At 50.2% G+C, this 25,834-nt stretch overlaps 1 protein-coding gene across 2 annotated transcripts in view; it reads left to right on the top strand.

Moving 5' to 3' along the window:
- LOC147703531 (uncharacterized) overlaps nucleotides 1-25,834 on the top strand; it is a 399,722-nt gene that overhangs the window by 313,452 nt on the left and 60,436 nt on the right. The window lies entirely within an intron of this gene.

The following is a 25,834-nucleotide window of genomic DNA, read 5'->3' as shown; positions in this document are numbered from 1 at the left end:
ATGAGCCCCCTGGCTCCCCAAAACCGATAACCCATACCCACCCTGACCCCTAAAATTGTACCCCTGGCACCCCAAAACCCATACCCGCCCTGAACCTGAAAATTCCCCCCCTTGCTCCCCAAAACCCATACCAACCCTGAACCCTAAAATTACCCCCCTGGTACCCCAAAGCCCAAACCCACCATAAACCCTAACATTATCCCCCTGGCACCCCAAAACCCATACCCACCCTGAACCCTAAAATTCCCCCTGCCCCCCAAAACTCATACCCGCCCTAAACCCTAAAATTACACCCCATGCCCCTTAAAACCCACACCCTCCCTGAACCCTAAAATTACCCCCTGGAACCCCAAAACCCATACACACCCTGAATCCTAAAATTATCCCCCTGGCACCTCAAAACCCATACCCACACTGAACCCCGAAATTACCCCCTGGCACCCCAATCCCTAACCCACCCTGAACCCTAAAATGACTCCCTGGCACCCCAAAACACACACCCAACCTGAACCCTAAAGTTACCCCCTGGCACCCCAAAAGCTGAACACTACGAGCTTACACTACATTTACATATTCGGAGGGGACTGTCCTCCTTGACGTTTCCATGCATGTAAGCCTAGAACACCGTTCACTTAGAGTAACCTAAGCCAGGGCCTCCTCTACTTCTTCGTCGGTGCCCTTGGATGCAAAAAGAGGAGACAAATCCATGGCACTGTTCACCATTCATCTGGTGAGCAGCGCCGTGGATGTGTATTCCTTACAAATGCACAGACAGCAGGGGGAAAGGGATGGCAGTGCAGGTGACGCTTTTCCTTTGTAAAGTAATTCCTGCTGGTGTCATAGCCCAGGGTTTGCTGTCTGTGCACTTGTATGGAATACACATTTATACAAGTGCACAGACCGCAAACCCTGGGCTATAACGCCAGCAGAAATTCCTATACAAAAGAAAAGCGTCACCTGCACTGGCCATCCCTTTCCCCCTGCTGTGCACATCTTCCCACTCCCACCCCATGTTTATATTCAAAACACATCAAGTGCTTAGTGAAATCCCTGCCTTCAGGTAAGGATATCACCTCGGTGGCACCAGTCTAAAAGAAAACAAAGGGTGGGGGTAGGGAGGGTCGCTGAAATCGCTCAGAGGCGGGCTGGCTCTGGGCCTCTCAGAGGGGGTCATAAAAATCACATTCTCGGATGCTTAGCATTCAACCATGGCCCGTTCTTAGCACCTGGTGGTGGCTCAGATCAATGTAGGCGTTTTACAAGCGTAATATGCTATACGGAAAAAATACAGAAACACAACATCCGGGAAATCATTAACACTCTAAGGGAATTAAATAATAAGTAAAACGTCAAACACAAACAGGAACTAAATCACTGACATGGATTGCCTTTTTACATTAATTATTTAGAAATCGATCAGTGTTTATGTCAGAATAAAGGGCATGATGTTAGAGCCCGATAAGGACCCGTTGCCACTTCCTCTGCAACCCAGGGGAACCCGGCCCATTTAAAGCCCTGGATGAGGGGTCACTTCAATGTGAGATGAAGATCGGCAACAAAAAGGCCCCCCACATGCAGAAGATTTTTATAGAACTCCCTGTTCTGGAATGGGGGCTGAGCAGGACGTTTGTGGCGGGGAAGGAGGTTCATGGTTCCTGCGCGGCTTGTAGTGTATCTTTCCTTGCCAGTGGAGGTGCGTGTTTCAGTCATGCTTCTGGGCTTCAGTCCTGTCCAGATCATTGCATCCGAGCATTTCACATTATAAGTACCATGGATGCGTTGGTAAATGCTTTGCAGACAAGTTTGGATGAACTCTGTACTTTTGGTGACATCATGTGTGAACGCTGCGCCCGAAGTGAACTCACCTGTTAATGTAGGGTGACCAACTGACATGGTTGCAAATTCAGGATGGTAAGTGTAAACATTCAGGACAAAGGGTCAAAATTCAGGACGAAAATTCAGGACAGAAGGTCAAAATTCAGGACACATCTTTGGAACAAAAGGTACGTTTTACAGACACATCAGAGGAAGTTGAGCAATAGTATAAAAGTAAGTTAATAGACAACCACTTAAGTACAAGTCAAAATAAGTTTACATTAGGTTGAGACAATCGTGCACTTCACAGTTTTTTGGTATGTGCATCGCTTTGAGCAACTGTTGAGCTCTTTTTGAGGTATTAAATATGATAATAATCTATTTATATGGTTACTGCATGGGTTAGCCAGTCTGTTATTTTGTTTACAACTCATGGTCTTGTGCAGACATATATGGTGAGAGAGTGTTCAGGAAGGTCTGCTCGGATACACTTTGTTAATAGCATCTCATATCTGAGTGCCATTGTGAGATATAGCGCGGCAAGCATAGGTGAACTAAAGGGAGGATTGCTGTGATGAACCTACTACAGGGAACGCATTATGGGTGTTTCAGCAAATGGAACTTAAAATATGGAATCTGACTTTGCTTATTGGGGCTTCGCAGAGAGTTGCACTAGCTGACCGAAGTCACAAAGGTGCTTTTCCCTGCAGCTATCTTAAAGAAGGCACTGTCAATACACTATTACAGAGTTTATTTTTGACACCTTGCCTACTGTTACAAACACAATATACATCTCAAGCACAGCTTATGGCACTCTGAGGAGCTCCCTAAAACCTTACACCTAAAACAAAGCATGCAAACATTTACAATTACTAGTGTAACATTCAAGTAGCAGTTGGGTGTCACTCAAAATGGCGTATGCATGATGTATGGATCCCACACATAAGCACACAGCAAATACAGAATAGTAATACATAGACAAGGGAGTAGCCAGAAAATTGAAATACCTCCCACTTTGAACTAAAGGCCTTTAGGCACCAAGAAAGCAAAGTAAGTCATCACAACCCTCCCCAGAAGAGGTCTCTTGTCCAGGGATCTAACCATTCATCCTTCCATCAAAACCCTGACATCCACCATTTCAAATGTACTTTATGTTATCTATTAATTTTTTCATCCACCATTCAGTCTTTCACCATTTATTCTGTCCTTCCATCTGTGTTCACATCCATATCTAAACCTTTTCAGCCATTTGCAAACCTTCCAACGTCTATTCTTCCATCCATCATTTCACTCATCCATCCCTCCATCCACCCTTTCATCCATCCACCCTTTCACTGAATCCATCCTTTCACTCATCCATCCACTCTTCCACCAATCCATCCATTCACTCATCCATCCAACCATTTACCTTTTCACCCAAACCATCCTTTCACTCATCCATCCACTCTTCCACCCAACCATCCACTCCTTCATCCAACCACTTACCCTTTCACCCATCCAGCCACCCTTTCACTTATCCATTCATCAACCATCCACCCTTTCACCCTTTGACCCAATCCATCCTTTCACTCATCCATCATCCATGCACCCTTTCACCCAATCCATCCTCTCACTCATCCACCCACTCATGAATTCCATTCACTCTTCCACCCAACCATCCACTCCTTCGTCCAACCACTTACCCTTTCACCCATCCAGCTACCCTTTCACTTAGCCATCCATCAACCACCCACCCTTTTACCCAAGCCACCCTTTCACTCATCCATCCACTCTTCCACCCATCCATCCATTCAGTCATCCATCCATCCATTCATTCACCCTTTCACTTTTTAATTCATCATCCATCCATCATTTCTCTCATCTATCCACCCATTCACTTGCCCATCATCCACCCTTTCACTCATCAATCCATCCTTTTACTGATCTATCTTTCATAATTGGTGGTGGGAAGGGTGGGAACCCCCCGCACAGCGCACACATGTGCAAATTACTGTTCTTTCACATCCCCTATGGCTCACCTTTCCAATCCCAATCCAGGTGAACAGAGCACAGAACATGAGGCGCTGCACAATACAGTGAAGATCGCTTGTGTTGCATCTCATAAAATCAAGCGCCTCAGCTGTAATGAACTTACCACCATCACCTTCTGGGCCCATACCACTCCCGGTACCTTGTAGATGATATTGGCAGTGTTTCTCAGGGACTCTGGGGCTCGACTGCGGTATTGAAATGCAGACTTACGAGGCTGCAGGACAGCAGTGGAGATCGTGCTGCTCCAAATTTACAGTACCTTGAAAGTGAACCTAGTTGATCTTCTTCATGCCCCGAGTTTCGGCGCTCACACACCAGTATTGTGCATGCCTACAGGAGTGCGAGCTCTTCAAGCGCTCATCACGATCAGCTGGATTGGCCCACACACTTAGACATAGAGCAGGCTGTTAGCAAGGTGCTTTCGCAGCTCAAACTGGCCATTGTCATTCTGTATGTGATAATCAGCCACAGACAGAATGACAATTGGCGGGAGGGGCTGCGAGGAGGAGTGTGAGGCGCCCCATCAGGGAGTTGATTATAAAAAACAATTTGATGGACAGAATGTAGATCAATGTCTTACATTCACCCCAGTACAAGGATCTGGGCCTAAATCCATCGTTTTTTGCACTCCACACCACCCTGGGTCAGATAATGGCTTTATGCAAATCAGCTCTGACCCTGTGCCCCATGGGAACAGTCCAGTCCGAACTACAACAGCCATATCTTTCCCAGACCGGAATCAAGCATCCGAGGACCGGACCGGTTTCGAGGTAACACCTCTCATCAGCCCGGCTAGCTTGACTCCAGTGGTGTGGAGGCTCTGGGACCCACGTCTGAGCTACCCCAGTACACTCAGGGAGAAAATTACAAAAAACAATTTGATGGACAGAATGTAGATCAATGTCTTACATTCACCCCAGTACAAGGATCTGGGCCTAAATCCATCGTTTTTTGCACTCCACACCACCCTGGGTCAGATAATGGCTTTATGCAAATCAGCTCTGACCCTGTGCCCCATGGGAACAGTCCAGTCCGAACTACAACAGCCATATCTTTCCCAGACCGGAATCAAGCATCCGAGGACCGGACCGGTTTCGAGGTAACACCTCTCATCAGCCCGGCTAGCTTGACTCCAGTGGTGTGGAGGCTCTGGGACCCACGTCTGAGCTACCCCAGTACACTCAGGGAGAAAATTACAAAAAACAATTTGATGGACAGAATGTAGATCAATGTCTTACATTCACCCCAGTACAAGGATCTGGGCCTAAATCCATCGTTTTTTGCACTCCACACCACCCTGGGTCAGATAATGGCTTTATGCAAATCAGCTCTGACCCTGTGCCCCATGGGAACAGTCCAGTCCGAACTACAACAGCCATATCTTTCCCAGACCGGAATCAAGCATCCGAGGACCGGACCGGTTTCGAGGTAACACCTCTCATCAGCCCGGCTAGCTTGACTCCAGTGGTGTGGAGGCTCTGGGACCCACGTCTGAGCTACCCCAGTACACTCAGGGAGAAAATTACAAAAAACAATTTGATGGACAGAATGTAGATCAATGTCTTACATTCACCCCATTACAAGGATCTGGGCCTAAATCCATCGTTTTTTGCACTCCACACCACCCTGGGTCAGATAATGGCTTTATGCAAATCAGCTCTGACCCTGTGCCCCATGGGAACAGTCCAGTCCGAACTACAACAGCCATATCTTTCCCAGACCGGAATCAAGCATCCGAGGACCGGACCGGTTTCGAGGTAACACCTCTCATCAGCCCGGCTAGCTTGACTCCAGTGGTGTGGAGGCTCTGGGACCCACGTCTGAGCTACCCCAGTACACTCAGGGAGAAAATTACAAAAAACAATTTGATGGACAGAATGTAGATCAATGTCTTACATTCACCCCAGTACAAGGATCTGGGCCTAAATCCATCGTTTTTTGCACTCCACACCACCCTGGGTCAGATAATGGCTTTATGCAAATCAGCTCTGACCCTGTGCCCCATGGGAACAGTCCAGTCCGAACTACAACAGCCATATCTTTCCCAGACCGGAATCAAGCATCCGAGGACCGGACCGGTTTCGAGGTAACACCTCTCATCAGCCCGGCTAGCTTGACTCCAGTGGTGTGGAGGCTCTGGGACCCACGTCTGAGCTACCCCAGTACACTCAGGGAGAAAATTACAAAAAACAATTTGATGGACAGAATGTAGATCAATGTCTTACATTCACCCCAGTACAAGGATCTGGGCCTAAATCCATCGTTTTTTGCACTCCACACCACCCTGGGTCAGATAATGGCTTTATGCAAATCAGCTCTGACCCTGTGCCCCATGGGAACAGTCCAGTCCGAACTACAACAGCCATATCTTTCCCAGACCGGAATCAAGCATCCGAGGACCGGACCGGTTTCGAGGTAACACCTCTCATCAGCCCGGCTAGCTTGACTCCAGTGGTGTGGAGGCTCTGGGACCCACGTCTGAGCTACCCCAGTACACTCAGGGAGAAAATTACAAAAAACAATTTGATGGACAGAATGTAGATCAATGTCTTACATTCACCCCAGTACAAGGATCTGGGCCTAAATCCATCGTTTTTTGCACTCCACACCACCCTGGGTCAGATAATGGCTTTATGCAAATCAGCTCTGACCCTGTGCCCCATGGGAACAGTCCAGTCCGAACTACAACAGCCATATCTTTCCCAGACCGGAATCAAGCATCCGAGGACCGGACCGGTTTCGAGGTAACACCTCTCATCAGCCCGGCTAGCTTGACTCCAGTGGTGTGGAGGCTCTGGGACCCACGTCTGAGCTACCCCAGTACACTCAGGGAGAAAATTACAAAAAGCAATTTGATGGACAGAATGTAGATCAATGTCTTGGATGGATTTGGGCCCAGATCTTTGGACTGGGGTGAGTGTGTGACATTGATCCACATTCGGTCCATCACCTGTTGTGTTTGCATATTCCGCCCTAAGTGCGCTGGGGATGCCCAGACGTGGGTCCCAGGCACTCCACACCACTGGAGTCAAGCTAGCCGGGCTGATGAGAGGTGTTACCTCGAAACCGGTCCGGTCCTCGGATGCTTGATTCCGTTCTGGGAAGGACATGGCTTTTGTAGTTCGGACTGGACTGTTCCCATGGGGCACAGGGTCAGAGCTGATTTGCATATCGCCATTGTCTAACCCAGGGTGGTGTGGAGTGCAAAAAAACGATGGATTTGGGCCCAGATCTTTGGACTGGGGTGAGTGTGTGACATTGATCCACATTCGGTCCATCACCTGTTGTGTTTGCATATTCCGCCCTAAGTGCGCTGGGGATGCCCAGACGTGGGTCCCAGGCACTCCACACCACTGGAGTCAAGCTAGCCGGGCTGATGAGAGGTGTTACCTCGAAACCGGTCCGGTCCTCGGATGCTTGATTCCGTTCTGGGAAGGACATGGCTTTTGTAGTTCGGACTGGACTGTTCCCATGGGGCACAGGGTCAGAGCTGATTTGCATATCGCCATTGTCTAACCCAGGGTGGTGTGGAGTGCAAAAAAACGATGGATTTGGGCCCAGATCTTTGGACTGGGGTGAGTGTGTGACATTGATCCACATTCGGTCCATCACCTGTTGTGTTTGCATATTCCGCCCTAAGTGCGCTGGGGATGCCCAGACGTGGGTCCCAGGCACTCCACACCACTGGAGTCAAGCTAGCCGGGCTGATGAGAGGTGTTACCTCGAAACCGGTCCGGTCCTCGGATGCTTGATTCCGTTCTGGGAAGGACATGGCTTTTGTAGTTCGGACTGGACTGTTCCCATGGGGCACAGGGTCAGAGCTGATTTGCATATCGCCATTGTCTAACCCAGGGTGGTGTGGAGTGCAAAAAAACGATGGATTTGGGCCCAGATCTTTGGACTGGGGTGAGTGTGTGACATTGATCCACATTCGGTCCATCACCTGTTGTGTTTGCATATTCCGCCCTAAGTGCGCTGGGGATGCCCAGACGTGGGTCCCAGGCACTCCACACCACTGGAGTCAAGCTAGCCGGGCTGATGAGAGGTGTTACCTCGAAACCGGTCCGGTCCTCGGATGCTTGATTCCGTTCTGGGAAGGACATGGCTTTTGTAGTTCGGACTGGACTGTTCCCATGGGGCACAGGGTCAGAGCTGATTTGCATATCGCCATTGTCTAACCCAGGGTGGTGTGGAGTGCAAAAAAACGATGGATTTGGGCCCAGATCTTTGGACTGGGGTGAGTGTGTGACATTGATCCACATTCGGTCCATCACCTGTTGTGTTTGCATATTCCGCCCTAAGTGCGCTGGGGATGCCCAGACGTGGGTCCCAGGCACTCCACACCACTGGAGTCAAGCTAGCCGGGCTGATGAGAGGTGTTACCTCGAAACCGGTCCGGTCCTCGGATGCTTGATTCCGTTCTGGGAAGGACATGGCTTTTGTAGTTCGGACTGGACTGTTCCCATGGGGCACAGGGTCAGAGCTGATTTGCATATCGCCATTGTCTAACCCAGGGTGGTGTGGAGTGCAAAAAAACGATGGATTTGGGCCCAGATCTTTGGACTGGGGTGAGTGTGTGACATTGATCCACATTCGGTCCATCACCTGTTGTGTTTGCATATTCCGCCCTAAGTGCGCTGGGGATGCCCAGACGTGGGTCCCAGGCACTCCACACCACTGGAGTCAAGCTAGCCGGGCTGATGAGAGGTGTTACCTCGAAACCGGTCCGGTCCTCGGATGCTTGATTCCGTTCTGGGAAGGACATGGCTTTTGTAGTTCGGACTGGACTGTTCCCATGGGGCACAGGGTCAGAGCTGATTTGCATATCGCCATTGTCTAACCCAGGGTGGTGTGGAGTGCAAAAAAACGATGGATTTGGGCCCAGATCTTTGGACTGGGGTGAGTGTGTGACATTGATCCACATTCGGTCCATCACCTGTTGTGTTTGCATATTCCGCCCTAAGTGCGCTGGGGATGCCCAGACGTGGGTCCCAGGCACTCCACACCACTGGAGTCAAGCTAGCCGGGCTGATGAGAGGTGTTACCTCGAAACCGGTCCGGTCCTCGGATGCTTGATTCCGTTCTGGGAAGGACATGGCTTTTGTAGTTTGGACTGGACTGTTCCCATGGGGCACAGGGTCAGAGCTGATTTGCATATCGCCATTGTCTAACCCAGGGTGGTGTGGAGTGCAAAAAAACGATGGATTTGGGCCCAGATCTTTGGACTGGGGTGAGTGTGTGACATTGATCCACATTCGGTCCATCACCTGTTGTGTTTGCATATTCCGCCCTAAGTGCGCTGGGGATGCCCAGACGTGGGTCCCAGGCACTCCACACCACTGGAGTCAAGCTAGCCGGGCTGATGAGAGGTGTTACCTCGAAACCGGTCCGGTCCTCGGATGCTTGATTCCGTTCTGGGAAGGACATGGCTTTTGTAGTTCGGACTGGACTGTTCCCATGGGGCACAGGGTCAGAGCTGATTTGCATATCGCCATTGTCTAACCCAGGGTGGTGTGGAGTGCAAAAAAACGATGGATTTGGGCCCAGATCTTTGGACTGGGGTGAGTGTGTGACATTGATCCACATTCGGTCCATCACCTGTTGTGTTTGCACCATCAGGGAGTTGAGGCATCTGGAAGGGAACAGCTCTGCTCCCTGCAGGGCCCAGAATTATAGACAAACAGCCTCTGTAAAAGCATGGGTGTCCAGAGGGGGGGCAAGGATGGGCGCTCCAGAGGGGGGGCAAGCGCCCCTCCTTGCCTCCCCCCCCCCCCCTGCGGACGTCCATGCCCACAGTCATGGGGGAGTGTCCTCATTCTGGGCGAAATCTCTGCAATGAGAATTCAATGCGCAGATTCCACCCTGTGTGCAGAGACTTCCCCCACATCTCTGGGGCCTCCTCCCCGAGTGCGGACCCTTTTTGAACCAGCCCCACAGTAGTAAATGTTTGTTGTTTATTTGACTAAGTCAGAAAAAATACTTCATTGTAATCACTTGTGTTGAAAATCAGGTAGGGCTATAAAAAAACGATTACAATTGCTGAGACACTGGTCATGTCTGTCTCCTGCGCCCCCCTTCCAAATATGTTTGTGTCCAGGTGAGAGTAAGAGCGTGAACTGGGCGGAAGCAAATGGGAAACCCTCAATATTTCCTAGCTATCATAACAGAAAGTTTCAATTCAATTAAGGACACAGAGGCAGCATTGGGCTGATCTTTCTTCACTTCATTGTAACCAGCAGCCATTAAGCATTCTTCATTTAAACTGTATAAACTTCATTTCCGATGATACATTGAGATAGAAACAGAAAACAGTCCATCCAATCCAAGCCCCCCACGTCTCTCAAGAACCTCCTGTAGACGCTCTGTCCCACTCCTTCTTCCTGTGAACACAGCCCATTAGTCTGGACTTATATCCTGTTTAGAAGTCTCTTTCCCGAAAAGACATTACCCTTATATATTAAATTGTTTCAGAGGAAGCAGTATAAAATGCTGGTTTACAGTGACATATCAGAAGAAATCCTTTGGAACAAATGTAAGAAAACATAAGAAGGATTCAGATGAAACAAGTAAAAAATTACCTGTAAACGTATACATTTCTCTGAATAAATCATCTCTACATACCTCCTTCAAAGGGTAGGTGCAAAAGATGTAATTCTAGTAAGTAGAGGGGCTAATCCTCTCCTCTCTGTCCTTAATAGAATTGAAACTTCCTGCTACTATAGCCAGGACTGGAGGCGAGGATTTGGCTAATTTAAAGCTTTTTGACCACTAGAGATGCCAGGGACTGGTTTAAAATAACACCTCTTAAAAGTAGAATCCCAGGACTAGCCTGCTGCACTTAGGATAGCTTCTAAATGAACTCCCAAAGAGAAGGCTTTGGATGCCATGGCCCCTCTGACTGATTGAGCTCCTACCTTTCAAATATCAATACCAGCTTCTTGCATGGCACACCTGACCCACCTGGCAATAGTAGGGGAGGAAGCCGCTCTGTGAGGTTTAATGAGGGTAATGAGAAATTGTTGATCCCCTTGTGGACGAACATGTAATTTCATAAACTCATAGGGTTTTATAGCCCGTACAATGCACAGCTTTGGAACATCTGGAAAAGTCGGGTATGAAACATCTTTTGAATTGCATTTTGTTCTCCTGGAAATATGGAAAGTCACTCCATCTGGAGTAAATACTCTGCCTGATATGTCCAGAGCTCGCATGTCTGAGACTCTCTGACAGGACACCAGACACAGCTAGCTAGCTAATTTTGCTGACTTCTGCTTTCTTGACAAGTATTTATTCAAAGTCCATGATTTGAATTGGTATAATACCTTATTACCGTTACATAATGAATACCTGGGTTCAGGAGGGAAGGATAATCTAATGCCTCTAAGAAGTTTACAAACTAATCGATGTTCTCCTACAGGAATACCATTCAATGGTGAATGGTCTGCCGAGATAGCCGATTGAAAGGTATTAATAGACCTGTATGCCAAACCTTCTGAAGCTAAGGAGGTATGGAAATTCAAAATGTGGACAATGTCCGACCCCACTAGATCCAATTGCCGTTGATGACACCAACCCAACCATTGAGACCAGGCAGAGCGGTATCTTTTATTTGTGCTATCTGCCCAAACCTTGGTGAATAAGGAGGCAGCCTCCTGTGAAATACCTGGGACTTTCCTACATTCCCGGTAATCCTCCACACCATGAGACAAAGGAAACCTGCTAGGATAAGGTGATGAGGATTCCCATGGGGATCTCACGGAAGATACGGAAATAGGGGGTAGAGGGATTGGAAAATTCCAAGAAAGTTCCAACAGAATTAGAAACCAAATTTGAGGCCCCTAAATTGGGGTGATTACCACCAAATCCGCCTGCTGTCTCCGCATTTGGGTAGATAGTTTTATGATAATGGAGAACAGTGGAAACTAACATTTTTCCTTGCTCCAATTCTGGATAAAAGCATGGGTTGCTACTTCATTTGGATCTGGAGACCAACTGCAGTATCTGTCCATCTGTGAGGCGAATAGATCCATCAACAAAGGGACCCCAACTGGACTGGATTCCCTGAAACACCTGTGGTATGGTTTCCATAGACAGGCATCCGGGAGTGCCAGTCCGCCAACAGTTTCTATTTTACTGGAAGATGTTCTGCTGAGACTGATATCTGATTGACTAGGCAGTAGGTCCAAAATATTGGAGCCAAGGCTGAGAGGGTTTTCAATCTCGTTCCTCCTAAGTGGTTGATGTAGCAAACAGCCACTACTTTGTCCATTTTGAGAAGGACACAACATTGGACCTTGTCTGTGGTCCAGCACTTCATTGCAAAGGATTCTGCCATCAGTTCCAGACAGTTCATGTGAAGGGATCTCTCTGCAGCGAGCTCCCGAACCTGGACTGCTGGCATCTGACTCTATCACGAGATCGGGTTGAGAACCGAAACCAAAAATGGCACAGCCATTCCAAGCCTTCATGCGGGCGATCCACCATTGCAATTCTTCTTTTTCCTCTTCCGAGAGGGGGACAGATTGTAAGTAAGTGAGACCCTGTTGAAGGTGGAAAATCTTGAGGCATTGCAACGCCTGATAGTAGAGTGGGCCTGGGAAAATGGCCTGTATGCACAAAGACAAAAGGCCCACTATGTGGGCAAGTTGATGCAGGGAAGTCAATGGTTTGACCAGAGTTTTCCTTAGTTATTACTTTATTTTGGTAAGCTTCCGAGATGAAAGACTCAGGTGGCTATGACTCAATCCACCACGAACCCCAAAAACTACAAGGAATGGGTCAGAGTCAGAGAAGACTTCTTTTCGTTGAGCATGAAACCGAGAGATTCCAGGAGATTAATGGTCTTCTGTGGATGCTTGGACAGGCGCTCTGGACATTTATCTATAATGAAGATATTGTCCAGATAGACAATTAATCTGATACCCCAGGACCTCAAGTATTCTACCACAGGCTTCAAAACCTTGGTGAAGCACCATGGAGTGGAAGATAGACCAAAAGGAAGGGAGGGGAATTCGAAGATTTGTGACCTACATTAAAACTGCAGGAATCGTCTGTGAGGTGGGAAAATAGGAATTGTGAGATAGGCATCCTTCTAATTCAGATGCATCATCCAGTCGTTTGCCTGCAGCAAATCCCTGAGAAGATGGATACCTTCCATCTTGAAATTGCGGTAAACCAGCCACTCATTGAATTCTGTCAGGCTGATGATGGGACGTTGACCCCCATCCCTTTTCTCCACCAGAAAAAGATTGCTGAGAAAACCATGAGTATCTAAGAATGTGGGCAAGATTGCGCCCTTTTCTAAGAGTTGACCAATTTAAGAAACTGGCAGGTCTGTTTGGCTGGTGGAAAAACGGTAGGGGTTTTGGTCTCTGTGGTGGATATGGTGAATCTTAGAATTCGATATGGAAACACCTTACTGTCTAAAGAACCCAAGCGTCTGATGTAAGAGCCTCCCAGTTGTGAAAGAACTCTACCAATCTGCCCCCAAGTCTGATCCCCTCAGAAGATTGTACACTTACCTTGAGGAATGTTTTAAGAGCCATTGCTTATTTTTAAAAAAGGAGAAGGAGCAAAAGAGGGAGAAAAAACTAGGACGCCCTTCACTGAATAATGTCAATATACAAAGGCCTGGTTACAGATTTCACATACAATGTATTCATTATTTTTAGTTTGTTTAAATTGTAAGGGAAAGTCACAGCATTTCTTTCCTTGGTGGGACAGGGTTTGCTATCTAGTGATACACGCCCATATGTGTCATCTTTAATATTTAAAACCAATCATAGTAGTCAGGAAACCCAAAATACTTTGACAACTAGGCAGGTCTAAAAAAGTAAGTTGAATCAAGAAAACGCCTCACGTAAGCTACACCAGGGGAGCTGCTGGTAAGTACTCACCAGTTAGCTCACTATGTCATTATCTGCACGTTCCTGCTACAAAAGGAAACATAACCAAACTCCCAGTTATGTGTCAGTTAAAGAAAAAGGTGTATCAAAATAAAGTAATATCAAACCAAGAATTAAGAACTAAAGATCTTCGTATACAAAGGAAACTCAAAGTGCTCTCCTATAAGGCTGAAATTGAGTTACGGAAGCACATTACTCCTGTCTTTAATTTTTAGTGTCTGTACTTCTTTAAAACCACCATATCATGTTTAGACCATTTTAACCTGAACAACTAAAGAACTGTTGACCCTGGAAGCTCCTATCAACTTTCGTTGAGGGGGGTAACTTCCGGTAGGGTAAAAGTTACTGAACCGGAGGGAAAAGATGGCGACCGGCTAGGAGGCTCGGTCCCGGGCTCCTCACCGAACAGAAAATGATCCGTACAGAAAATACCTATCTCGTAATGGAGTGCTGACCCTACGCTAAAAAGATACATGACGTGCAGACAACCGGGAGAAGTACGCTAAAACCATTTTACCTCTGGGTCGACGGTCCGACGCGGAGTCCATCGCGGAGCCAGGGAACAGGGCTCACAGTTCAACCCCGAGATCCGATCCAGCTCCGAAGCAAAGAGGCGGGGTGAGGAAGAGAAGCGCGGAAGGCAGTGTCCTGTCCTTCCGGGTCAAGGAGGGAAGAGGCAGCGGCGGTGGCGGCAGTAAGCAGCGGCGTGTAAGGCGCCGGGTGCTGCATTTTTTACATTCTTTTTCCCACATTAACAGAGTGGAGTAGCAGCAGCAGCATCAAGAACCGAGGGGGAAGTGGAGGGAGAAGTGGAGGTGTAGCGTGATTTAGCGCGACCGCGCTATTTAGGTGTGGCTCTGGGTGCTGCAATTTTGGCATTCTTCTCCCCGCATTTCCCGCATTTTCCAGAGCTGAGCAGCAGCATTGAGAACCAAGTGAAAAGTGGAGGTGCAGTAATTTCAGCACAAATGCGCTATTCAGCTGTGGTTTGAAGCGGCTAAAGCACTTCAGAAGAGCAGGAGTATTACTGCACGACTGTTAGAGAAAGCAAGAGTGTCTCGGCAGCCTGCTACTCCAGGGAGAACTGGACCCCGGGACACCCACTTTATTGGGGTAAGTGAAGGCAAAGCGCTAAGCTATCTTACAAAAAGTTTTTCTAAACCAGGGCAAAATGAGTGCTAGAGAGTGTGTGAACGAGGCAGAGACGCGGCTCCGGCGAGACTAAGAACATATCCAGTTCTGGGGAGGAATCGAGTTACCCTATGCCCGTTCAAGGAAAGTTTTAAAATGCCACAAGATACACAACCAAAAATTGCCCAATAGATCGAAAAGACGAAAGAAAGACATCCCAATACAAGGAGCTCCTTTTTAAGGAGAGAGGACGTAGATACAAAAGATTGCAGAATCAAAGTGCAACGCTACGCAGATCCCATTCTGGATCGTCTTCCACAGACAGTGGGGAGAAGGTGCAATTAACCACTTTTTGAAACCCCAACAAAAGAAGTCCTGAAGAAGGTGCCACAGAATCAAATGTACTGCACCGAAACGCGTCGACGCATTTTTTCAGATATAGAGAATCCAACCAGGGCCCAGTAAACACTGGATGGACATGCAATATTGTTACTAATGTTTACAGAAGCTAAAACAATATAGGCCTGTGGATCTACTGATATATAGTGGCAGAGATATCCAGGAGCCACAGTCATACTAGGGGTTCTTTATGGTGTATTTTTTGTTCCTTGTTTATTGTCTATGAACTGCTGAAATGTTATACACATGTCTCTATTTGTTTTGTGTATTTTTTAATTGTGTTTGAAAAGTATTGGTTTCGAGTGTTTATAATTTCTCAAAGAATATTTCTTTGATTTTAATTGTCTTGTATTTTAATTGCTCAGATATATGGTTTTTAATAAAATTAGATTGTGAACGATTTTATTTCTTTGTGGAAATTATTATATATTCCCCAGAATACAGTGGACTATAGGTTCTCCCCCGTGTCTTTGTAAATGTATGTTTACACGGGTCTGTGAGGTTCACTAGTGTACTCCAGGGATTTCCCTTTGACTTGCAAAATGAGTACACCCTCATAGTAATTCTCGCTAAAAGTAAAGAGCAAACCTGGACACAGGGTGAAATGCAGGAGGGGTGCAGGGGTGCAGGGGGAAGAGCAGAACGCAGACCTGGATCAGCGGGAGACAGAAGGGGCAGATGAGGCGAGAGTGATCAATGATAAAGGGAGTACTAAACCAAAATTATTAACTCCCCCTCAAGGGCTGTTGGATATAAAAAGGTCATTAAGAGAACAAGGGGAAGGTATAAACTACTCTTTAAGGAGTAGAACTACCCTGCCAGTTGACCGACACCGAAAGCAAAAACCAGATGTAGTACACCCCCAGAAGTAGTAAAATTGTCAGGCATATCACCCCCAATTGTCCCAAGAAGCACTAAAAAGAAGAGGAAACCGAATGTAACTGGAAAGCTGCAATATCCTGCATCTAGAGCAAGCCAGGCCAAACTAATAACACCCGGTCAGACAAAACAAAGGATAACCCCCTCACTAAAGTCTTTTTTCAAAGTGCAAGAAAACTTGAGAGATAACCTGGAAAAGGAAAAATACCAGAATAAGTCCCAGCCTGATAAACAGAAAGAGACATACAACGAGGAGACATTGGTAAAAATGTCAAAAATAAGCACTAGCAACAGGTATGCTGTTCTAGAAACATCAAATCAGCAGGAGATAGAAACGAATGCCCCCGACCCTGCAAGTACAGAAAAACCAGAGGAACACATAACGCCACAACTGAACAAGGATTGTCGGGAAAGCATGATGACTACCATGATGGGGGTGATGAGATTGAATTTTGAGAAGTCAGAAAGGAACCAGACAAAAATCCAGGAAGTATTTGAGGCGATGAACCAGAAGATAAACAGTCTTATGGATAGAGTAGCTTCAGTCGAGCTGGAAGTTAAGGCTATAAATAAGAGAGTGGAAGAAAATAAAAAAGAAATAGACCAACTCAAGATCTCCGAAAAAATAGACAAAGTGGTCTATGACAGGTTGGAAGCAATGGGAAATCAAGCGAGAAGAAATAATCTAAGTATTTTAAATGTACCTGAAGGCCTAGAAAGTGAAGATATTAAAGCATTTGTAATCAAGCTACTAGAAAACACACTACCATGGACAAAAACCGTTGACCTGGCAGAGTATATTCAGAGAGTCCACCAGGACCCATTTGGCAGGAACAAGATCAGAAAGAACCCTAGAAAAATCATCATAAACTTCAAGAGGTAGACCCTGAAGGAAAGGATCTTGAGCGAGGGCCTGAAAGCTGGCTTGTTTCAGATTAAAGATTGGGCTTGCAGAATAAGGTCAGATATATCCAAGGCAAACCAGCAGCAGCGGTGCGTCCATTGGGGCGTAGGGGCGTAGCCCCACCAGCCCACATGGAAGCATCGCGGCCGCCGAGCAATCCTACTAGTATAAATAACAATTACAAATCAGCCGCCGGTTGCGCAGGGGGGGTGGGCGTGGCCTGCTGCAGCTTGAGTGACAGTCCACACACTCAGGCTGCAGCAGACCGTAGTGGGGAACTTACAGTGCGCATGCTTGGGAAAGTTGAAAACTTTCTCAAGCATGCGCACTGTAAGTTCCCCAGCGGGACCCAGGGGTACTTGTTTGCTGCCACAGCCCGGGTTTAGAAAGGCCGAAAGGGCGAGCAGCAAATATGCCTCCGTAGCCAATGGATTGGCTGGTCCACCGGCGCAGCATCCCATTGGATGCCGCGCTTGGGGGCGAGGTCTGTCGCTGGCTCCCGTACAGTGTTTGTCTAGCTGTCGCCATTACGTGCTGACTGTACCACGGTAAATTACATTTTTCATCACCGGAGCTCAGCTGTGGCACTTTGAATTGCACGGAGAGGCAGAAAATAAATTAAAAAAAGTTGCAGCAGCATTGCCCTGGACTTTCACTGCTGCAGGACCCCAGTCCAGGCCAGAATACGCTCTGAGGAGGCAATGCGGCCCCCGGGGGAATGCAGGTCGACAGACTAGTCTTCCCCCGGGGTATTCGCGCGAGGACACGGCGGGCGGATGTGAGGTAGGGGGTTTAGGTCAGGGGTGGGAGGGGTTAGATAGGAGGTTATTTAAGGGGGACAGGAAGGGAACGACTTCCTTTCCTGTCCCCGGTGCCTCAGGGGAAAGTTAGGTTTTGTGTTAGGCGGTGTGTTACTTAGTTAGGCGGTGTGTGATTTGAGACGGGTTCGTTTCCCTGGTGTCCCAGGGCGACGTGCAGGTCAGTTTCCGCGGCGCGGTTAGGCGGAGGGCGATTTAGCTTCTTTAATTAATTATCGGAGCGGGAGCTCCGGGCGGCAAGCGGAGGGTGACAAACGTCCCGCATCTCGCGGACGTTTAGGTCGGGTTGACGATCCTCACGCATCTCGCGGAGGGTGTTTTTGGCCCGTTTTTCGCAATGGCTGTTCCTGATGCAGAGGCAGTTAGGGCTGCTTTGTTGGTTCTTGGCAGGGCTGGGAGGGCTGATCTCCTCCAGCCAGGGGTGCTGGACCAGGCTTGGGTGGGCATGACCCGCACGCCCAGGGCTGCGTCGGCGGGGGTGGCAGCTGTGGTGGCTGCCTGCAAGGATGAGCCTGCTGGGTCGAGGGATGGTGGGAACAAGAAGGGGAAGGCCAAAAAGGTTCAGGAGCTTCCGAAGGCGGGAGGGGGCAGTCTGGTTCTCCCGGCTGAGGCTGGGGCTACGGGGGAATTGGTCCGGGAGGGGTTTGGGGAGGCGGGGGGCCCCGAGCTGGGGGCGGATGAGCAGGTGCAGGCGACGGGGTACGGGGGGAGCGGTGCTGGCAGTGGGGGGGAGGACCCTGAGGATTGGGAGGTGGCGGCTGGGGGCGATTTTGCCCTCTTGCTGTCGGGCGAGGAGTCAGGGGGGGAGGCTAGTTTCTCGGCGGTGGAGCAGCCGGTCGACCTGTCCAGGGGGCGTAAGGGAGTGGGGAAGCCCCAGGGTTCAAAGGGCAAGGGCCCCGCCAAGGTACAGCAGCGGGGTGGGGCAGGACATGGTGCGGGTGGTGCTGTGGCCCCCGGGCTCGGGAGCGGGAAGGGAGGGCCGGGGCAGACACCCATGTTTGAACATTGGGCCAGGATGACAGAAGAGGAGAGGGCGAGGGACCAGCGGCGGGTCATTGAGGAGTATGAAAGGGAGTGGCAGCGCCTGTGCGACGCCCGGGAGGAGAAGGTGGGTGGGGTGCCTGTGGGCGATGGGGCCCAGGCATCAGGGCGAGGCGGGGTGTCGGCCGTTGGCTGCGGTAGGGGGGCTCCTGGGGCACGCGGCCAGTGGGTGTGGGTGGAGTCTGCAGGGACTGCCTTGACGGATCAGGGACCTGGTGGCACCGGGGCCTCCTCGAGCGCATACGGCTCAGGGGGGGGGGGCAAGCCAGCAGGGTCGGCTGGCAGAGGCCGGGGTGGGCCGGCGGGGCGCAAAACGGCCTCCAAACGCCGGGACGAAGATGCAGGGGGGTCCGCGGCGGCCTGCCCTCCACCGAGGGAGCGGGCACCGACCATGTTGGAGTGTGAATTTACGCCTGGTATGAAAGGGAAGGGTGCTAAACGAGTCGTGACTGAGGTTGTGCCGCTGGATGTCCAGGATGAATGGTTGGATTACGAGGAGGATGAGGATGAGTTGGAAGAGGGTGAGTTGCGTGAGCCTGAGCGAGTGTGCAGGGCTAGGGGGGCAGCTACCAAGGTTGGTGCTTCTCAGGAGGCACGAGATGGCGCCGGTCGGGCCACCAGCAGGATGTCGAGGCCGGCGGACGCACGGCGACAGGAGCGGGGGGCTCCTGCAACTTTGTCAGGTGAGGGCTCTTGGTGGGACGCCTGGCTGGATGGGGGGAGCGGGGGGAGGAAGAAGCCCTGCCGGTCGGTGGGGGTGGGGGATGGGTCTGTGCGGGCTGGAGCCCAAGGTGATGGGGAGCCGGTGAAGGCTGTTGGGGGCACGCAGGTCGCGACGGCCGGTGCGCAGACGGACAAGGTGGAAGATCTGGAGGGTGTGAGCGGGGTGGAGAAACTGAGGAAGAAGTTGCCATACATGGGGCTGGGTGTGCCTCTGGGGTCTCATTTGTCGGAGAAAACGAGGGCAAGGATTTGGAAGCATGAGTATGTTGATGTGTTCAAGCTTTTGCACAGGGAGGTCCAGGCGAAGGAGGGGTCTAAGGAGGAGGAATGGGAGCTGACTAGGCGGCCGCGGGTTCCAGTTACTATGGAGAATTGGACTTCTGCCTTCCTGATTTATGCGAGTATCTATTGCGAGAAGCATGGGGATCGGGCTATCGCTTTGTTTAAATACATGGACGTGATAAGGAAGGCACAGATGCACTTCGGGGGTTTCGCTTGGTTGAGCTATGACGAGGAGTTCAGGGCTCGGGTCAGTGTTAACCCGGATAAGCCATGGGGGGATGTGGATCAGGAGCTTTGGCTCCAGTGGATGTCCTCGACGCAGGCGGCGGCGTCTACTCATACGGCCAGCGGTCTTCCGGTCACGTATCGGTCTTTTCAGCAGCGTCCCGCCCAATCTGGGGCGGGTAGCCATGGTGCCACAAGTGGTCAGTGGGGCCAGCCCGTGTGGTCCGGGTCGGCGGGTCAACAGTACAAGCCGGTCGCTTCGGGAGCGTGCTGGGGGTTTAACAGAGGTTTCTGCAACCGCCCCTCCTGTAAGTTCAAGCATGAGTGTTCTAAGTGTGGGGGACGCCACCCGGTCACGCAGTGCCTCACCCTGGCTTCGCCGTCAGAACAGTGGAAATTTGCCAAGGGTAGGGGGCAGCCTGGGCCGAAGGGCCCGTACTCCGGTTAAAGTGGAGGCCATGGGTCCATGGCTCTCCCGGTACCCTGATAAGGAGGCGGCGTTGCGACTGTACTGGGGGTTTGTGGAAGGATTTCGGATTGGCTATCAGGGGCCCAGGGTGAGGCGGTGGGCTGAGAACTTGCGGTCAGCTAAGGAGTTGCCGGGGGTGGTGGCGTGTAAATTGGAGAAGGAGGTGTCGGAGGGCAGGATTGCGGGTCCTTTCTCGGAGTGGCCCTTGGCGGATCTCATCGTGTCACCGTTGGGGGTGGTGCCCAAGAAGGAGCGGGGGGAGTACCGGTTGATACATCATTTGTCCTGGCCGGAAGGCGGGTCGGTGAATGATTTCATTGCTGAGGAGGACTCGAAGGTGTTGTATGCTTCGGTGGATGATGCCATTGGGTTGGTGCGGTTGTGTGGGAGGGGGGCGGAGATGGCCAAGTGTGACATCAAGTCGGCCTTTCGGCTTCTTCCCATTCATCCGGCGGATTTCTCTCTCCTGGGTATGCAGTTTGATGGGGCCATTTTTGTGGACATGGTGCTGCCAATGGGTTGTGCGATTTCCTGCGCGCTCTTCGAGACTTTCAGCTCTTTTTTGCAGTGGGCCTTTGTGGACCGCAGTGGGCACCGGCTGGTGTCTCACTATCTGGATGATTTTCTGTTTGTGGGTTCTGGACGTTCGGGTGATTGTGGTCAGGCACTGAGGCAGTTTCAGTTGTTGGCTGAGGATTTTGGGGTGCCTTTGGCGCCGGAGAAGACTGCGGGCCCAGTTGTTGTCTGACGTTCCTCGGTATTGAATTGGATTCGGTGGCTTGGCGGGCGCGCTTGCCGGCGGTGAAGGTGGTTGAGATGCAGGAGGCTTTGAGGAGTGCGATTGTGGTGCAGAAGCTGGATTTGAGATCGGTGCAGCGCTTGCTGGGCTTGTTGAACTTTGCCTGTAGAGTGGTGAGGGCGGGGAGGACTTTCTGTAGGCGACTCGGCATGGCCATGTCGGGCGTGGCCCTCCCACATCACAGGGTCAGGATCACGCTGGGGGTCCGGTCGGACTTGCGGGTGTGGCTGGTCTTTCTCGAGGATTTCAATGGTGTGTCGCTGGATTTTGCGCGTGACAAGATGGTGTGGCAGGTTCAGCTCTACTCGGATGCAGCGGGGGCGGCTGGTTTTGGAATTTTCTGGGACGGTCGCTGGTGCGCAGAAAGGTGGCCGGATCATTGGCTGCGGCAGGGCAGGAGCATTGCTTTCCTGGAGTTCTTTCCCTTGTTGGTGGCGTTGCTGGTGTGGGGCCCGGAATTCATGAACAGGTCTGTGTTGTTTCACGTGGACAATATGACGGTGGTGGACTTGGTCAACAACCAGAAGGCGAGAGATGTGAGGGTGCTGCGCTTGCTGCGAAGTTTCATGCTGCTATGTCTGCGTTACAATGTGCTGTTTCGCGCGCAACATGTGCCTGGCGCGAGTAACGAAATTGCGGATGCGTTATCTCGTTCGCAGTGGCTGCGCTTCAGAGAGTTGGCGCCGGGAGCGGAGGCTTGCAAGACCAAGGTGCCGGAGGGTATCTGGGCGTGGGGGGAGTGAGAGTGGTGGGGTTGGTGGAACGGTCGCTGGCGGAGTCTACCAGGCGGGCGTACAGGTTGGCTTGGAATGAGTTTGGCGAGTCTGTGGGTCTGGGAGCTGGGGTGTTGGGTTTGCCGAGGGACGAGTGCGAAAGGCGGGTTGTGCGCTTTGTGCTGGACTGCATGGATAAGGGGCTATCACAGACTACGATTGCTGGCAAGTTGGCGGGTGTGTCTTTTTACTGCTTGTTGTACTTGGGTTTTGATCCGGCTAGTTCGGATTTGCTGAGCAGAATGTTGAAGGGTTGGGGGCGGGTGCGGGCTGAGTTGGGGGGAGGGGAGTTGCCCAGGGAGGCGGTCACGTTTGACCTTTTGAAGTTGATTTTGCAGGAATTGGTTTTTTGTTGCTATGATGGGGGGGAGTTGGCGCTGTTTCGCCTGTGCATGATCTGGATGTTTTTTGGAGCATTTCGGGTGTCTGAGCTGCTTGGGGCGCGGGGGGCTCCGGGTAGGCTGTTTGCTGATGTGCGGGTGGACGGGCTTCGTCTGGGCATTTGGTTGGGGCGGTCCAAGACTGATCAGCTGGGCCGGGGTAAATGGGTGTGGTTGTCGGTGAGTGGGTGTGCGGGTGTGTGTCCGGTGAGGGAATGGCTGTGTTTTCGGCAGAATGTTTTTACACAACAAGGGAAACCCAAAAGGAATCACACTAGGGTCCTTGGGCAGTAGACTATTGTACAGAACAGGGGACCCTAGTAATTGAGGATCACGTAAATAATAGACATATACTTAATAGTATATATGACCTCTGCCCAGCCGGACAGGTTTTTTATTATACAATTTTTTAGTATTATTCCATATAACATTATACAAAAGTGGGCACAGCCTGTGACCCACAAAGGACAAGACAAAACAAGTGACACAAACAATTATGTAGAAATGCTCAAACGCGGTCTGTAATCATTCATTGGTTATACAGACTAGATTACAATCATAGCAACCCATTGTTGTTCAGTATTTATGAGGTCAGATCAACATATGGTGCAGTTAGGTCGACGACGTTTCGATGCAGTTACAAAATACTTGCATCATCATCAGGACAGAAAATACTATGTCATGTTTGTCTGGAGATTCTATTACAAACACAGAGCTTCTCGTATTTATTTAGACTGGGTCCATAGTAGGTAGGAATTCGACACAGCTATAACCAAATGATTACGCTTTTCAAGGCGACTAGAGGAGAAATTTAGCATTTGCCTTGCGTATATTCTAGGTGGTCGGAACTTCGTCAAGTAGATTTGTCATTTCAGCATGATGGCTGGACGAGGGGGTTCTGGCGGTGATCGCTCACCAACCGACCACCTAGAATATACGCAAGGCAAATGCTAAATTTCTCCTCTAGTCGCCTTGAAAAGCGTAATCATTTGGTTATAGCTGTGTCGAATTCCTACCTACTATGGACCCAGTCTAAATAAATACGAGAAGCTCTGTGTTTGTAATAGAATCTCCAGACAAACATGACATAGTATTTTCTGTCCTGATGATGATGCAAGTATTTTGTAACTGCATCGAAACGTCGTCGACCTAACTGCACCATATGTTGATCTGACCTCATAAATACTGAACAACAATGGGTTGCTATGATTGTAATCTAGTCTGTATAACCAATGAATGATTACAGACCGCGTTTGAGCATTTCTACATAATTGTTTGTGTCACTTGTTTTGTCTTGTCCTTTGTGGGTCACAGGCTGTGCCCACTTTTGTATAATGTTATATGGAATAATACTAAAAAATTGTATAATAAAAAACCTGTCCGGCTGGGCAGAGGTCATATATACTATTAAGTATATGTCTATTATTTACGTGATCCTCAATTACTAGGGTCCCCTGTTCTGTACAATAGTGTTTTCGGCAGAAAGCGCAGCGGACAGAGGGGGAGATTTTTGTGCATGTGTCACAGAAGCGTTTGACGTCGAGTCAGTTGTTGGCTGTGCTGCGAATGGCTTTGCGGAGGCTGGGTAGGGACCCGGCCCGTTTTGGCACGCATTCCTTTCGAATTGGGGCGGCTACTGCGGCGGCGGGTTTGGGTTGGTCATGGGAGGAGATCAGGAGGATTGGTCGCTGGAGGTCACGGTGCTGCGAACGCTACGTGCGTAAGTAGGGGAGGGAGCGCTGCGCTTGGACGGCGACGCTGCTTGGCGTAGTTTCTTGTCTGCCTTGGTATTAATACCTTTTTCTTCGTAGGTTGCGTTCGGGGGCCAGGGGCCAAGACGGTCACTTGGATCGTGGGACACTCGTTTGTTCATTGGGCTTCGAGGTATGCTGCCAGGCAGGTGTACGGTCGTAGCCTGGGCCTGAGGAGCAGCCATCATGAAGTGCATTGGTGGGGTAAGAGCGGAATGAGATGGGGTGAACTGTTACCATGGCTGACAAAGAAAGTGTCGCAGCTGGGCTGCCCGGATTTGATCATCATTCACCTGGGGGAAAATGATTTGGTGAGACAATCGGGGGTGTCATTGACCTACTTGATGCAGAGGGACTTGGAGGTTATGAAGAACAATCTGGCTGGCGCCTGCATTGTGTGGACTGCTTTTGTGCCAAGGAGGATTTGGAGGGGTGCACTTAAGCCTGCGGCTGTGGAAAGGGCCCGCAGGAAACTGAATAGGGCTATGAGCCTTTTTTGCGCAGATCGAGGGATTAAAGTGCTGGCTCATGACGGGCTCCAGCTGGAACAGCCTCTTCTTTTCAGGGACGACGGCGTGCACCTTTCTCACATGGGAAATGCCTTCTACCTTATGGAGCTGCGGGATTTGATTAGTTGTCTGTGGAACGAGTCCATCTGGTGTGGGAGAGTCTGAGTTCGAAAGGTGCACGCTTGGTGGGGCAGGTAACCGCCCTCCGGGGGTTCCCTGGGTGGCGGGAACCGGGAGGGGTGGGGAGTCCATGACGGGCAGAATCACCCTTACAGGGAGGGGGTTACAGGCGCAGGATGGGAGAGAGTGGTAGACGGGAGTGCGATGGACAGAAATGACCGAGGAGTCGGGAAGTGGAAAGGGGGAAGTGAATGGGATGCAAAGAGGTTGTGGTGTGATTTGGGAATGGATGGTGGAGCACGTGAGTGAATGACGGTTGAAAGCAGAATGTTGGGGGGATTGTTAAAGTTGATAAGTTGATAATGTTATGTTTTGATAATCTGTCATGCCTGTCCTAATAAATGGCCTTTTACGCAAACTGATGCGTGGAGTGGTTCATTGCGCGATGCGGCCCCCGGGGGAATGCAGGTCGACAGACTAGTCTTCCCCCGGGGTATTCGCGCGAGGACACGGCGGGCGGATGTGAGGTAGGGGGTTTAGGTCAGGGGTGGGAGGGGTTAGATAGGAGGTTATTTAAGGGGGACAGGAAGGGAACGACTTCCTTTCCTGTCCCCGGTGCCTCAGGGGAAAGTTAGGTTTTGCCACCCGCCCACCCTACAAGGAGAAGGGTTTTTGGGCGCGGTGTTTTTTCTGGTTGCCGTGTTGGGCAACGTGCCAGTTTAGGACAGGATGGCAAGGGGGAGACGTTCCGGGAACCGGGAGGGGTGGGGAGTCCATGACGGGCAGAATCACCCTTACAGGGAGGGGGTTACAGGCGCAGGATGGGAGAGAGTGGTAGACGGGAGTGCGATGGACAGAAATGACCGAGGAGTCGGGAAGT

Source organism: Lissotriton vulgaris, chromosome 7 (genome assembly GCF_964263255.1).
Source record: "Lissotriton vulgaris chromosome 7, aLisVul1.2, whole genome shotgun sequence".
Lineage (NCBI taxonomy): Eukaryota > Metazoa > Chordata > Amphibia > Caudata > Salamandridae > Lissotriton > Lissotriton vulgaris.
The sequence above is the reverse complement of the archived record's forward strand: the minus strand, read 5'-3'. Positions and strand labels throughout refer to the sequence as shown.